The 17,485-nt window shown below is 34.0% G+C and overlaps 1 long non-coding RNA gene across 3 annotated transcripts in view; it reads left to right on the top strand.

Annotated features, from left to right (window-relative positions):
• Positions 1 to 17,485, top strand: part of LOC150101058 (uncharacterized) — a 75,603-nt gene that overhangs the window by 44,846 nt on the left and 13,272 nt on the right. Inside the window, exon 4 of one of the 3 annotated variants that reach the window (XR_016549158.1) lies at positions 16,670 to 16,817. The exons of the other annotated variants lie outside the window; for them this stretch is intronic. This is a non-coding gene — a long non-coding RNA (uncharacterized LOC150101058). The remainder of the gene's footprint in view (positions 1 to 16,669; positions 16,818 to 17,485) is intronic. 3 annotated transcript variants of the gene reach the window in all.

Genomic DNA, 17,485 nt, shown 5'->3' with positions numbered 1-17,485 from the left:
AGCAGTGTGTAAATGTTGTGATTTACAACAAGCAGTGTGTAAATCACTTTTTAGATTATATACTATCCTGCAAAAGCATGTTTTGTGTATATTGCTCTGCAGTAATGAAATACTGGAAATATTGAATGTGCAATTTTTTTTTTTTTTTAATAATTCCAGCAGTCTATGTGCAGAATTACTAGAAGCACAGCTACGAGCAATGCATGTTTCCTTCTAGTCACAAATGGCAAGTTGCCATATGTTTGTGTATGAGATTTGATGATGAGTGAAGATTATTATTTTTTTTTTTTGTAACATTTACTGTAATTAAGAGCACTCAACAAACACAGGTCCAGGCATACTGGGATAATAAAAACTTGGAACTCACAATTTACAATGACTATGTAAAATTTATTTGGTAATGAAGTACGGATGCTTTGCATATGCCTCATGAAAGACTAACTTTAGGAGATAATTATCAGTAAAAATCAGTAGAACTATACATAACAAGAGCTTTCAGAAGAGGTGGTTACTGGCTACTTTTGTGCTAATGACAAAAAATGCTGTGTATAATGTCCCTTCCAAATGAATATTTTTAATTATATAGGAAAAGTGGTATCAAGGATTGTATTCTTGTAAGCTCTCAGGTCAAATTTATGAAACTTTCATAAGTTTCTACAAAGATTTGGCTTTGAAATAATGTTGGATCTTTAATATCCACTTTTCCTATATAATTTTACATTGGTGAAATGAAGCTGTATGGCTTTCTTTAGTAATGAATATTTAAAATTTTTATTTGTAGTATTTCGTAAAAAAGTATCTTAGTAAACATTAATATATAAAACAAGAATTAAATTTTTTAAAACTGTTTTTGCATTTGATACATAGAACCATTGTTGACAGAAAAATAATAGGCTCACAGTCTCTCTCTTTTATTATTTTATGACACCTCCAGAGAGCTCAAAGACTCATCAAAGGAGGGCACCACTCTACAGCTCATTCTAACTACTTGTAATTACACCAATGCTATCTACCACCCACCACCACCACCACCTGTAGGACTTCCACAGACAATCACCCATGTCCAGTGGGATTCGAACCCACAGCCTTTTGGCTGGAGAGCAGATACGCTAACCACTCGGCCAGCTGGTTATGATTCTAAACTCTATGGTGTGTGTAGTATACATATATACTGTATGTATAATACCCAACAATACCGTGGCATCCAGTACACCCTCAAATGTCAATAATTTGTATCTCTCTTTTCATGTTATGCACTAAATGAAGTTTTCTAAGAAGACAAAACTAGTTGAGTGCTCAAATAATAAATAATTTTTTATTTTTCTCCCCTATTTTGGTATCTCTCAGCTTCCAGTCATTAAATCTATTGTATAACTTGTTTAGAATCATAAATTGCATGATGATTATTATTTCATCACTGTTCCAATTCTTAAAACATTATAGTTTGATGTATAGAATATACAGAAGGAAATGGTGTTTTTTGGTGCCAAAAGATAAGTTCTTTATGAAAGTAAAAAAATAAATAAATCAGCTAATGCCTTTTATTCCCTTATAGGGAATAGGCAAGGCCTTTATACCCTATCTAGCTTTTGGAGACTGAGTGGGCAGTTCAGTCTCCACTGGTAGCCAATCAGAGATAGCTGGCCCATGTCTATCACTAATTATAGCAGCCACAAATGAAGAGGCTGGCAAACAAATGCTGCTATCTCTTGGTACCTAACCCTAACAGATATGTCACTGTCTGAAATAATGTGGGTACTACGGTCAATTTTCTTGAGAAAGTATTTAGTGATAATTCATTGTTTTTTGCATTATTATAAGTGTTTAACTATAACCATGCTTAATTTTGTGGTTTTTAAAACTTTTATTTTTGCTTTATTGCATGCTATATTGTGCATCATGGCACTGATGTATAAAACAACGGTGGATGATTTTGTTCACTGCAGAGTGTACAAGGTATGCACTTCATAGAACAAGGGATTTATGGAAGGCCAACAAAAATGGTGAGCAAATGCCAGAAGTGGAAAGATAGTAAGAAGAAGTGGTAAATTGAAAGAAAATGTGTGAGAATGCAATTGGCAAGTTAGATGTTATGAGCAGTAAGAATGAAATAATGCTAAATAAAGATAATGACTAGATGCTAAAGGAAAAGTAAGATACTTGTATAGAGTCCTCTACAGAACAAAATGTGAGATTGAGTGGTTGGAGAAATGCCTGGCAGATGGTATGACACAGAAGTGAAAGATGAAAAGGCAAAGAATGAATATGAAAGAGCAAAGAGCATGAGAATAAGGTTCAAATTTTGTATGATGATTCATTGATAAGAGGCATGATTAACAAAATTGTGTTTTCCTGTGCCAAGATTAAGAATGCTACTGATGCTGTAAGGATGCAGAGAGTGAAACTGAAAGAAATGTTTATCTTGGATAGTACAAATGACTTTGCAGGTGACAAGTGCAGTATGTAAGAGTTACTAGTACATGCAAAAAAAGAACAGTGCAGAAGTAAAAATTTGCCACAATATGATAGAGACAAGCTGAAACCACAAATGAGTTAGTGCATAGATTATGTGGGAGGGATGGTGTGGAGTTTGTGGATATGTAGAGTGAGTTTGATGGAAGGAAAGATTTTTGTAAATTGGATGGGTTGCATTTGAATGGAGTTGAGTTAGGAGTCTTGAGAAAGTTGTTCAGTGAGAGTTCGAAAGTGCAAAATCAGGAAAACTAAACTAAATCTAAAAAACTAAACTTCACCGCCTTCACCCACTACATTGCCACAATATGATAGAGACAAGCTGAAACCACAAATGAGTCAGTGCATAGATGATGTGGGAGGGATGGTGTGGTGTTTGTGGATATGTAGAGTGAGTTTGATGGAATGAAAGATTTATGTAAATTGGATGGGTTGCATTTGAATGGAGTTGAGTTAGGAGTCTTGAGAAAGTTGTTCAGTGAGAGTTTGAAAAAAAGGGAAGAGAGTTTGAATGTAGGGAAGATGAAAGTGAGCATTGGTACAAGCATACTAGAGATTAGTGAGAGAGTGATCACATGTTGGAAGTTTGTTTATTTATTATTTTTATTTTATTTTTTATTTTTTTTTTTAACTCGTATAGGTAAATATGACCTCTCCTATTGCTTCTGCCTTAGTATCTCCATGGTTGGGTCTGCCTCCCACTGACGAGACCTCAATAAAGGTCAAAACCGGTCTGGGTAGTGGCCCTTCCCTTAATGCATAGCAGTATGCATGTCCACAAGGAGATGTGCTTTGCATTATGGGAGATACTGAGACAAGGAGTGATGAGAGCTTGGTCCACCTTTGCTTGGAGTTCCCTGGTGTTGCACCAACCTTACCTCAGTCCTGAAGATATTTCAGGTGCAAATTTTGTTTGCTTACACTTGGATAAAGGATTAAACCAAATTCATTATAGTCTAACCAAGTGCAAAATAAACTTCCAACATCTTTCTCTAAATCCAGAGTAATTCAATAATAAGGTGGTACACCTGTTGGCAACTTGTATAGGTAAATATGACCTCTCCTATTGCTTCTGCCTTAGTATCTCTGTATTTGGGTCTGCCTCCCATGCTGGATATATATGAGAGGCTCTGCTTGGGGTAGGTTTTTGCCTATCTCTGAGTAGAGCCACCACTGAGATTATGGCTCTGTCTTGTGGTGGGGTGAGTTTGCCACTGGGTAGAGCCAATGCTGAGAAGTTCTTGGTGACGAGGTGACCCTGTCACTAAGTGGAACAAAGCTGAGTTGGACGATCTTTCGGGATCGTGTAATTTTTAGAGAGGTCTTTACTTAAATACACCTCAATAAAGGTCAAAACTGGTCTGTGTAGTGGCCCTTCCCTTAATGCATAGCAGTATGCATGTCCACAAGGAGATGTGCTTTGCATTATGGGAGATAGACAAAGAGTGATGTGATCTTGATCCACCTTTGCTCGGAGTTGTCTGGTGTTGCACCACCTTACCTCAGTCCTGAAGATATTTTCAGGCGCACACTTTGTTTGCTTACACTTGGATAAAGGATTAAACTAAATTTATTATAGTGATCACATGATGCGAAATGTAGTACCCCGAGTTCTTAATTTTAGTGGGCTAAGCAACAAAAGGTATAAAGAAGGTTGTGAGATAAAGTGGGTATTACAGTTTATGCATACTAATGTCAGAATTATTTGAAATAGTTTCGAGGAAACTTGGCCAAAAGCTATAGTCATTAGTGATATTTAGTTGACCAAGATTGCATTCATAGGAATATACTGCAAAGGATATAGTATGTCATCTCCAGAGAAGACAGAAGGAACAGGATGGGCGGAGGGGGTTTTATTAACGATAGCAGGAGGACAGGATGGGGAGCAGTTCATTTGAGACTGTCTGGTGTAAGATAGAGGCCAAAATATATAATTAGTTCTTGCAAAAAGGTAAAATGTAAATGACATGCATTGGCAAATTAGCACAATGAGGGCAGGTTGAGTAATTATAGATTTCAACTATGGAGAGAGAGATTGGGAAGAAGCATGGACACAGGGATGGATGGAAATGGAATTTATACAACTGCTGAGAGATAATTACCTGAGGCAGCATGTAACAACACAGAGTTTGAGAGTGCTGGATCTGGTCATAACATCAGAGAGTTTAACAGTAACCAATCTAACTATGATGCTCTGCTTGGAGAAAACGATCATATAGTCTTGACCTGGGACCAGATGCTGAATTTTCTTTTAAAAAGTGATATATGTGGAATTACAAAACAGGTAATTATGACAAGCTGAGCAATCAGCTTTCAGCAGTGCATGGCATAAGAATTTGGAGGAGAGAGAGAGAGATGATATACTCAGAGTAAGAAGGATATATTTCATGACATTCTCAAATCCAATAGCTTTCGCGCACAAATTCTCCTGGTGAACTGGCCATTTTGGATCAAATATTTATCCTCATACGCTTCATATCCATCATATATTTCAATGTAATATCAATGGTATTGCAATTTTAATATGCACTTCGCATCCATGATAACCTTGACATCTATAGATGTCTTGGTCGGTAGCGTGGTTAAACAGTGGTATTGGACGAAATCTTTTCCTTCCGGTTCCCTGCATAGCAGCACAACAAACCCTTTGTTCTTTCCCGCCATAGCAGAGTGCCTGAGGTAACTGAGGATGTGGCACCATCAGTTACCACACCCTCTGATTTGGTTAAGCTGAGATTGAACACTGGACCGTTTCCTTGGCGGCTTTAAGAATATCAGTGTCTTTCCCTTCATAGGTACAAATGCTAGCAGTTCTTCTGTCACATTGAATTGATAAATGCCATGGAGAAAGATAGCCAGTTGTGCTGTATTCTTCACATTTGTGCTCTCATCTAAAGCAAGTGAATATGACATAAATTCAGATGACTATTTTTTTTTAAAGTCCCTTCAATGTCATTGGCAAGTTCTTTGACATGTTGTGCTACAGTTACCCCCACACAAACTCAGTTTTTTAAACACTTCCCTATTATTTGGGCACAGAATATCCCCAGCAGTGATGAGACAGTCTTCCACAAACTTGCCATCCAAGAAGGCTTTTGATTTTTCAGCTATTACATAACTTACTTTGATGCAAGCTTCGCTCTTCCCTCTGCCTTTTAAATGTACCCTGCTGGCATTTTAAATCAATTTGGAGACAGTTCACTTTGTTCACATGAAGCCACCCTTGAACGTGATCGAAATTGGATGCATGCTTTGTCTCATAGTGTCGTTTTATATTGTATTCTTTCGATACTGACACTGACTCATGACAAATTAAACACACTGGCTTATTGTTGATCGGCACAAAAAAGTACAAATTGGTCTACTTTTCATTAAAAACCCCAACAAGAATCACTTGATTTATGCATTTTACTCGTAGACGCCATAGTGATGGAAGGTTAACCCAAAAAATGATCCAAAATGGCCGTGTAACGATTATTATCCACTGAATATGTCTCACACTAATGAAAAAAGTCTGACAATATAAAACCAAAATAGGCTATGGCTGACAAGACGAACCGGCGTGCATTTATACACAAATATCACACTGTTCATGACTCACTGACTGTGGATGAGATCCTCCTGTATTTATATGAAAATAAAGAAGTATCGAGAACCTTCGAGATATCTGGAAGGCACTAGACATCTTACAATTCTAAATGAAGAATAATTGTGGTGTTGAACCGTGGAATGCATTGCCTGATGGAGTGGTGAGAGCGAGAATGGTCTGTCATACCACTCCTTAAACTCATTGACCGTTCTCGCTCTCACCACTCCATCAGGCAATGCATTCCATGGTTCAACCACAATTATTCTTCATTTAGAATTGTAAGATGCTTTCGAGATTCACAAGGAATGCTGTGCATTTGATACTTTACATAAAATCCTATAAAAATAAATAGACATGTTTCTTCAGCCATCTACCAGAGCCAAGAGGTATTTAAGTACTAGTATTAACGTCACAGATAGATAGCTGAAGCAGTAGTTTGAGTGCGCTGTCTAATGCCTTCCAGATACATCTCGAAGGTTCTCGATACTTCGTTATTTTCATATAAATACAAGAGGATCTCATCCACAGTCAGTCGTGAACAGTGTGATATTTGTGTATAAACGCACGCAGGTTCATCTTGTCAGCCATAGCCTATTGTGGTTTTATATTGCCAGACTTTTTTCATTAGTGTGAGACATATTCAGTGGGGAGAATGTCTCTCATATTCTTAGGGGGAGACCTCCCACGATGAGTCTTTTGACTCCATGGAGGCCTGAATAATAAATACCACAGTATAGGTTAGTGGCCCGCAGGTTTCATTGAAATTATTTTTTATTTAATCGTATTTTAATGTTAAGTAGTTATTTTTTCAAAATGGCCGGTGGGCCATGTGTTGAAAACCCCTGATTTATAAGATAACAGTTTTGTGAAGGGTAGGTCTTGCTTTAGAAATTTGCTAACTTTTTATAACAAAGTGACAATGGAAGTTGGATAAGGGAAATGACTATTCAATAATAATGCTGGACCTTACAAAGGCATTTCGACAGGATTCGACATAAACTGGTGTAAATGGGATGAATATGAATTTGGTGATTTGGATTACAGAGTGGTTGATGAATAGATATCAAAGAGTGGTTTATGGAGGAGTTAGTCCAGGAGAAGGCTTGTGTACCACATGGCTAAGGGTCCTGTGTTGTTTAATTTGTACATCTGTGATATAGAAAATATTCATTTGTTTGCAAAATGGGAAAAACTAGGAAGAGTGATGATAAATGAAGGATTCTGAAGGAAGACTTAAATAGACTAATAATATGGACAAAAGCAAATGGCTGCTTTTGCTCATATTACTAGATGGCAGTTTAATGTAGCCAAGTACAAGGTGATGCACTTTGGGAAGAAGAGATCACAAACTGTGTACAGCAATCCCTCGATTAATGCGCCTAATCATCATCATCATGCATATCAAGGATTTAGGCCTAGTGTGGCCTGTTCCGGCCTTCGAAGTAATCGTTGAATCTTTTAAGAGGATGTCCTGGTTTTCTTTTTCCTAATGGCTTGTACTTTAAGGCTTGTTTTGGTAATCTTTCTATTTTCATTCTTTGAATGTGTTCCACCCATTTATGTTTATATTTTTTAATTTATTCTATTACTGATTCTTGGTTTAATTCTTTCATAATTTCTTTGTTTCTTTTGTGATCAAATAGAGTATACTTTGCAGTAATGCGCTGTTTAAAACAGGTGCATTAATTGAATACAATAGCTTATGGAAAAAAGTGTAATTCGTTCCTCGAATTTTTTTCTTGACCCTTAATTTTTTATAAAATAATTAGGGTATATCTCAGGGCCTAGTTAAAGGAAAACCATTATGTTGAAAGACACATATTCAGAATATGAATTTATTAATTACTTCTTAGTAAAGAATTGAGCTAACATAGTTTGGCGGGTATTCTGGTTCTTTTTTTCATACAATTGACTATGGCTTTTCTACAAATTTACTGCTTCTCGCTTCATCAGTATCAGCCTCTAAGTATTGCTGCTTAAAAACTTCGATTGTACGAAAAATATTTTTAAATTGTTTCTGTGAAATCTCTTTGCGCTTATTGGTGCTTAAATTTCTTCATATTCTTCAGGATCTTCCCACTGTGCATCTAAATTTAGCAAGTCGAAATCACACAGTTTCTCAGAATGACATTTTAATTAACTTAGATTCATTTGAAAAGTATCTAAAATCTGCAAATGTGGAAGAATGCTTCTAAATGCTCGCATATTGCTAGCAGTAAGTTCATTCTATTTTGTGCCTTTATCACCAGGCTGAGATTTCTCTGATTTGGCCAGAAAAATCTTGGGAGGCATTCGCTTCCAAAAAAGGCCGATTTCGTTAAATATTTGGTCACAGTAGCCCCCTTCTTCCACAATTTTCTTCAAAATCTCTGTATAATTTGCAGCCACCTCCTTATCTGCACTTGGAGCTTCACCTGTGATTAGAATATTATGTAGGATATTTCTCTTGAAATGCTCAAACCACCCAGCACTAGCGTGGAATTCTTCTTTTCCATCATTGATAGCCCTTTCTTTCAAGGTTGCAAAGAGACTTAATGCTTTTGATTTAATAAGGTCAGTGCTTAGTGGGATCCGTTTTTGGTTACAATCTTCGATGCATAATGAACTTGAAGCAGCTCACCTTTCTCTTTGTATTCAGCAGCTTCGCTTAAAGTTGCTCTTATAGTTGATTTACCCATTTTTGAGTTCTTGTCCTCTCTTTGCTCTAGACTCGCCTTGTTCATTTTTCTTTATTATTTCAAGTTTTTCTTCCAATGAGATTATTTTCGAATCATTTTCCCACTACCACTTTTTTGCTCACTAATTTTTTTACTCATGATTGAAAGTTGGGAAAATACTTTAAAATAAAAAATAAAAGAAAAAAAAGGTAAAGAAAACAACCGCAAAGAAGTCATGAGATGTGATCAGCAAAATGCTATGTAATTAGCAGATGACATAAATTTCCGCCCTTCGGTTGAAATTGTATATGTATATATATAAAATTATATATATATAGTGAATAAATAAATAATAATAAATAAAATATTTTTTGTTTATTATATGAGTACATAATTTTAACACAATTTATAAATATTACATAAATCACATTAAATATGACAAAACAAATAAGAAAAATTATAAATTAAGAATTAACAATTTTACTTATTTTAAAAAAGAAACCTTTCTAGCCTTAATTTCAGCAAAAGACTTTACTACTTCTAGATCTAATGTCTCGGCTATGTCACTTCAATAGATGAAGTGGCTAAGCCATCTAATCTCTCTTGGGACATTGTGGACCTCAAATAATTTTTAATAAGTCTTAATTTAGAAAAACTGTGCTCTGCACTTGCAACATTAGTTGGGATTGTTAAAAGAATTCACAGTGATGTGTACACATTATAAAAAAGACTTATGCAGTTATTTGCACAAATATAATTTAATACTTCTTTGGGGAATAATTATTTGATATCCTACCAGACAATATTTTTAATTCATCTAATAAATCTATTGCTGAAATATCTTTTTGACCAACATCAGACAGAACAATTTCTAAGTCGAAAGAAGCTTTTTTTACTATATCATTATCAAATTTTAAGTTACCAATATTAAAGAGAAACCCAAAATTGATTCATATTTATTTAGCTGTTCAAATCTCTCAGTAATTGATGTTATTGCTGAATCAAGAATTACATTCAAAAATGAATTTGAAACTGTCGCTCAAAATTAGTAATTGATTCATCAGGACATTCATAATCGAATCGAGTTTTTACATGTCGAGTTTGTGTGCTGTTGTTAGTTGGGAAATCAGCATTTAACCCAATATTTAGAGCAAAGTTATGGGCTTGGTGCTTAACTTGCAAAAAATTATTTTTGCTTCTGTATGATGCGAAGAATTTTTACGTAACATCTAATGATTTCAAGGCTTCCATAGTATTGCAAGAGATATTTTGCAATTTGTTTGCTAGATGTATTGACTTCTTTTAAAATGTCATACCAAACAAATGTGCCAAATATAAACTTGAAAGAATTATTTTTTTTTTGCTAATAAAATAGCTTCCAATTTTGTTTTAAGCCTTGTTGCCCAATTAAGGTGTCATCTTCTGTGATGAAAATTAAAGCTTCTTGTATATCTTTTACTTGATTTCGTATTGCTTTTACAGCTTCAACGAGACTTTCCCCATCTCGTCGTGCATCAAGGTTTTAAAGTAAAATTTTGGATGTGGTTTAGAACTTCCCATCGATGACTCGATGAAGAAAAGAGAAAAGAAATTATAGATTGACTGAATAATGTCAAAAAATAAAACCGTATCTACATTATAGATTGCTTCATCGCTCAATACCAAGTTCAAGGAATGCGTACAACACGGAACAAAAAATGCTCTAGGATTTTTGTTCCTTAAAAGTGCTTGTACCCCTTCATTCTTCATATTTGACCCATTGTCATATCCCTGACCACCTATATTTTGAATATTTAAGTTTTTTTCTTCTAATAATTTTAAAATTACTTCAGCCATACCATTTCCTGTTGTATTATTAATTTTAATAAAATCTAGAAATCTTTCCTCTATTTGTATAATATATTTGGTTTCTTCATTTTTTTCTTTTATAGAAACCTATCTTACAATTAAGGACATTTGCTCCTCCCGCAAAATATCAGTGGTGCAATCAACAGTTATTAAAAAACACTTAGCATTCATTATTTTAGATACAATTTATTTATTTTTGTAAATTTCATTACTCAATATATTAATGATTTCTTTTTGTATACATTTCCCTAAATAATGAACGTGAATTTCATTGTTTTTTATGCATTCTACATGTTTTTGTAATACGCTGTCAAATTCGATGAATAATTCAATCAGTTTCAAAAATTTTCCATTATTATTTGTATATAGAGTATCTGAACTTCCTCTGAACGCTATTTTCTTTTGCAATAAATTTAATAACCGATATTACGCGTTTTAAAACATGCATCCAGCGTTCTTGTTATTTTTTGAGTAATTTTAGCTAATGTTAATCAATTGTAGTTTCATTTTTTTCCAAATCAATCCATTTTTCAAAATTATTAAAATATTCTTGAGATTTTTCGTGGCACTGAAGAACTTGGGACATATATTTCCAATCGTTATTTTCTTCTGAAATTAAGTTCATAGTTGGAATATTAGAAAATAATTTGCAGCAGAAACAAAATACTTCATTTTTTTAACTTGAGTAAATTAACCAAGATTTTCAATGGTTTCTCTGTTATTTAAAATCCTATTATAATGTGATACATGAAAACTTCCATTATGTTCATCGCATGGAAAAAAAGTCTCTTTTGATTCAGCAGGAGGACCTTGTTTTACTAATATATCAATTATTGAATTGGACAAGTTTGGCCATAAAGCTGGATCGTCAAAAAGCTCGTAATTTAGTGTTGAGGTATTTGTATTTGAAGTCGAAGCTATTTTGTTTCTCAAGAGCCTGATTATCATCTAAACACAAATTCGAATTTTCAGATTCATTGTCAGTGGGGGACTCCACATGAACATCGCTTTTATTGACTCTTGTTTCTGATAATTTCAAAAATTTCTACAATTGATTTTCTTGCTGAGCTTGAATAACTTCTCGTTCTGCTTGTCTTTTTTAGTATTGATGACCAGAAAGGGTTTTCATTTTGTTTCTCTGGTCTGCCATTTTTGTCTGTTTCTGAAATCATAAAAAAAACTTTATTTTTTTTTTCATAAAGTATGGGCCCAAAACAAAGTAAAAAAATTTAGAATTGAATCATCATTTGCCAAGTCTTGCCCCTTTATACAATCATTTTTATCTGATTTTACTGCCTTAAGAAAACAAATAAATTAACAAAATAAAATTACCTTGTTTATTATTAACGTAAAACTCCATATAATAGTCATATGTGTCAATGGGCACAATTTCAAATATATGCAAGAGTTCGTAAAATAAAATAAAAATAGTTAAAAACAACACAGCTACTACAGCTACAAAGAAAATGAACGAATAATTTATTTAAAAAATCATTACTAAGATAAATCGCATGTTTAACTACAAATTTACCTTCATAAATACGAGGTAACAAAATTCATTCAGCAAACTAATAATATAATATAATACACATCAATACAGGGATAGCGAACTGGCATGTAAGAAAATTTTGCGGATATGTGAATGATTTATAATAATTATTATTATTATATGATACAGAAATGGAATTGATCACCTCTGAAGTAGAACAGGAAGATGTTTTGCCTTCAGAAAGACAAAGTAGCAGTTTACAGAATCAATGTTCCACAAATTCACTCTATAGATTAGAGACAACCAGAATGGAATCAAAAACTTTCTTATCGAATGCTTTAGTGCATCCAGTTTCGTGCTAGACAAAAAATTTGAAGTAGAACAGGAAGATGTTTTGCCTTCAGAAAGACAAAGTAGCAGTTTACAGAATCAATGTTCCACAAATTCACTCTATAGATTAGAGACAACCAGAATGGAATCAAAAACTTTCTTATCGAATGCTTTAGTGCATCCAGTTTCGTGCTAGACAAAAAATTTTAAGCATGAAGGAAGAAAAGTTGTGGAAAGCATACTGTGAAAAGAACCAGGATTCTCGAAGTGAATTATATGATACAGAAATAGAATTGATCACCTCTGAAGTAGAACAAGAAGATGTTTTGCCTTGAGAAAGACAAAGTAGCAGTTTACAGGATCAAGGTTCCATAAATTCATTCTATAGATTAGAGACAGAATGGAATCAAAAGAAATTCACTCAAGCGTAAATAAACAAGATCCAAAGAAGACAAAGAAAAATATTTTAGTTGCCAGAGGTGTAAGAAGATGGGAATCATCTTCTTCTGCAGCTTTTCCCATTTAAGTAGGGTCGCTGTTTGTGGTGAGTCTTCTCCACAACTTCCTGTCTTGGGCTGTAGCCACATCCAGGTTCTTCATCTTCAAGTCCTCCTCCACCATCTTCCCTCTATCTCTTCTTTGGCCGTCCATGCTTCCTCTTCCCCTGCACATCCATCTGCATGACTTTTCTTCCCACATACTCTTCCTCCCTCCTCATCACATGACCAAACCATCTCAACCTTGCCTCCTGTATCCTTGCTCCCAAGTTCGTAACTTATATAGTCATTTCTCAGATGATCCTTTCACACCTCACATCCACCTAAGCATTTTCATCTCCGCTACCTCCATCCTGCTGATGTTATTTTTCCTCAGGGCCACAGTTTCCAAAGCATACATCATAGCTGGTCGCACTACTGTCCTGTAGATTTTGCCTTTTAGTTTGATCGGCACCCTCTTATCACATAGCACTCCAGCTATCTCTTTCTCTCCAGTTCTTCCATCCTGCATCCCACTTCCTTTTCAGCCTCACCATCCTCTTTCATTGTTGAACCTAAGTATCTAAAGTCACTGAATCATCTACCATCAAAAAACAGTCACGGGTATTTAGTTACATAGGATCACAGCATGGTAGCAGCTTTGTTGTGAATGTTATTTAAAAGGATGCTTGTAGCACATTTACTGGCTATATTAGTTGCATACAAAATAGATGAGTCAGAATTATTTCAGATTCAGTTTCAAGTACTTTCTTCTCGAATGCTTCAGTGCATCCAGTTTCATGCTAGACAAAAAATTTTAAGCATGAAGGAAGAAAAGATGTGGAAAGCATACTGTGAAAAGAACCAGGATTCTCAGAGTGAATTACATGATACAGAAATGGAATTGATCACCTCTGAAGTAGAACAAGAAGATGTTTTGCCTTGAGAAAGACAAAGTAGCAGTTTACAGGATCAAGATTCCACAAATTCACTCTATAGATTAGAGACAACCAGAATGGAATAAAAAAAAAAAAATAATTATATATACCTCCATGGAGTCAGACTCATTATGGGAGGTCCTATTATACACATACTTTATCATATCGCACCTGAAATATATTTATTGTCTCTGGGCTCACCACAACCTCGGGCAATGCATTCCAATCACGCACCACTTTCCATGCAAAAAACCTGCTCCTCACTCCCTTGCTCACAAAATTCCAAATCTTCTTATATCGCTTGTTGCTTTCTTGACTTGCTCTTCCTTTTCTCTTTTCCTTTTAAGAAAAGCAGCTCCCGGTAACTTTTTCTCTTTCAAATTACTGATCTAAATGACAATAAATTCCGTATTGATAAATTATTCTTTTTCTATTAATTATTAATTTTGAGTAAAGTTTTAAAACAATTAAATCTTATTTTTTTAAAAAAATCGATTTAAAAAATTGCCTTCTGCGGATTTTTACTATAAATAATTTATACAATAATTTGATAATTAAAGGTAAACTATAATTATTGAGAGCAATGTAAGATGTAAAGTATGCTGCCCAATGAGCGATTTTGGCATTTTAGCAAAATGCGCCTCTGATTAATATGTTTATAATTTATAAACTATTATCTTTAAAATTTTATTTGTTTATCAAAAATTCAAAAATAAGTACACAATTAAAAACAAAGTCAAAAATTGTCCAAAGTCACTTAAACACAGAATACATTCAATTCATTTCAAGTCACAATACATTCAATATGTTTCACATTCAAAATTGAAATGACACTGATAAAAATGTAAGAAGTGCATATCATGCTGTTTCGTCTATCCAAATTCGAAGCGGAATTTAAGAAAACGAACAGAATAATATACACCTATGTTTCAGACTAAATATTTGGATAGATCAGTGTTTCTCAAACTTCAGATATCTGTGTACCCCCTTCTTTAATTTTCATTATTGTCAAGTATACCTTATCAAAATACCCTTATAATAATAATAAATAAATAAAAATTTGAATGTTTTATTTGAATTTAGATGTACATTTAAACAAAAAAAAAATGATTTATTTTTAATAGAACAAAATTTATAAAGATACTATACGTTTTTACTTAATATAAATAATTTATCATCAATGAGAGGAGTGAAATTGCTTATTTCTATATCTGCTATATTGTTCTCTTTTGTGCATTTTATAAATCCAGTCTTTAACCAATGATCCATACTTAAGAATTTGAAAGCTAAAAAATCACCGCATTTACTCGAATATAACTCGCACTTTTTTCCCAAAATTAAAGCTAAAAAATTGTGTTGCGATATATGCAGGAATTTTCGGAAACCGAAGTTTTCAGAAAAAAAAAAAAACACCTGAAAATGGGTATGACTTACCAAGACGCTTCTATTCTCCATCACTTCTTCTGTCCTCGAGCGGTTTCCTTGTGTGCAATGTCAAAGTTATCTACCCAAATAGTCATCTTCTTTCCCATTATATCAAGCAAAAATTATATATTTTATATTTATAAAATATTGGGAATATAATTACTGGGAATATAATTATATGTTTATATTCCCAGTAATTTAAGACTTGAGATACGTAATGAACAATCCTTGACAAATCACTAATGAGAAGTGAAAGATGTGCACGATTGTAGGCCAGTAGAGAAACAGCAGCTATTAAGAAGTGCATATGATTGGTGTGGTATTAACAAAAGATCACGTGAACCAAACAAAATGCAAGCTGACAATTGAATGGAAATGCTAATTCACTTAAACCGATTTTCATAATATCTGAAATACATTCACTATATATTTCTTAGTTTTAACACGTTCATGATGGGGTAATGTCAAGCAAAACCATATGTTGCACCGGCAACATGTGGTTTTTCTTGGGTCTGTACAGCAGTTTCTGTTGTAGGGGAGATGATTCATTAGTTAGTGTTTATATTCCCAGTTGTTTCTAAATACACTATTTGTTGAGAAATATATTACAGTCTGCAAATGTCTGTGAACCACCTTATTCAGTGACATAATGAAACTAATTGTTTTTTGTGTTTCTGCAGTATAATTGCTGTTATGGAGGGCGTATTGTTTACTGCAGGGAGCGAGTTATTGCTTTAACAAATCATCTCCCCTCCTGTTGGAGAGGAGATGATTCATTAGTTAGTGTTTATATTCCGGTTGTCTCTAAACGCAATATTTGTTGAGAAATATATTAGTCTGCAAATGTCTATGAACCACCTTATTCAGTGACATGATAAAACTAATTGTTTTTCGTGTTTCTGCAGTATAATTGCTGTTATGGAGGGCGTATTGTTTACTGCAGGGAGCGAGTTATCGCTCCAATGTGAAAGTCTGGGTGATAGTGACTCGCAATTTGAGGAAAATTTATGCATAATATAATTTAATATATATATAGACTATAAAAGTTTACGAAATTCACATCATATGATACTTTATGGGTTCTAAAATGTTTAGTTTTAGTAAGTATGAGCATAATTTTTTTATTAATAAAATATAATAAGCACATATTTAACTGTCAATGGGAAATGGTGCCTTTTTTATTTGGTAAACTAACTTGTTGCCATGATACGGCTGAACGAGCGCCCTTATTAAGCAGTGCTGTGAAGCAGGCTGCCTCTATGCTATACCCTGTCGATGGTACTGGTCCCAGGGATTATCAAAATAAAAAATAATTATTTGGAGCTTATATAATTAGAATAAAATATAATTATCTTTATAAATATGTATATATAAATTTAATATTTCTTAAATATATGATATATCCAATTTAATTAATTTTTTTTTTTAATTTTTTCTGCCTCCAGTATAATTGTAGCATAAACTCTAAGTTTTCCACCTTTTTACTTTTCCACCTGCGGCTTGCCCATTCTGCCCCTGCCTTGCACCAGGCCTATGCCATTAAAAAATAACTTTGCAAAATGTTTCAAAGCTGTAATAAATTATTTCATCCTGGTGAGTGATTTTTTAAAATAGTTAGCCATAAAAATGTATAGATAGAAAATTTTTAAAATCTGTAACATTTATTTTTAAGATGTATATAGGCACACTAATCAAATTTAGGTATCAAAAAAATTTGATGCACTAATCGGAGGCGCATTAATCGAGGGATTGCTGTACTATATTGATGGAACTGAACTACAGGAAACTGATGAGACCAGGGAGTTGGGTGAATGTGGACAAGGAGCTGAAGTTAAAAGGGCATATTACAAAAGTAACCAAAACAGCACATCAGATTATGTGGTTGTTGAAGAACACAGTAACAAGCATGGAGGATAGAGAAGTTACTTTCCTCCTTTATTAGGCCGCATCTGGACTACTGTGCATAGATCTTGACAACTCAGATTCCATGGGGGTGGAGAGGATCTAAAGGCAGGTGACAAAGATAATGAACATTGCATAGATCTGCCACAATGAGAACAGATTTGAAGGTCTGTAGGATTCAAAAACTACCTGTTAGATGGAAAAGAGGAGACATAGAAGCATAAAATTATTAAAGAAGGTTTTATGAGATTGACACAAGATATTTTCAGTACATAGCAGGAAGGGAGAGAACAAGGGGAAACCAATCCAAATTGTATTTTTATTTATTTTGCATGATGATACAATGGCCATGAGTCTTT

The sequence above is a fragment of the Typopeltis vanoorti genome, chromosome 12 (assembly GCF_054136105.1).
Source record: "Typopeltis vanoorti isolate ZY-2024b chromosome 12, IOZ_Tvanoo_1.0, whole genome shotgun sequence".
Classification (NCBI taxonomy): domain Eukaryota; kingdom Metazoa; phylum Arthropoda; class Arachnida; order Uropygi; family Thelyphonidae; genus Typopeltis; species Typopeltis vanoorti.
Note: the sequence above shows the minus strand (reverse complement) of the source record. Positions and strands in the feature narration are given on the sequence as shown.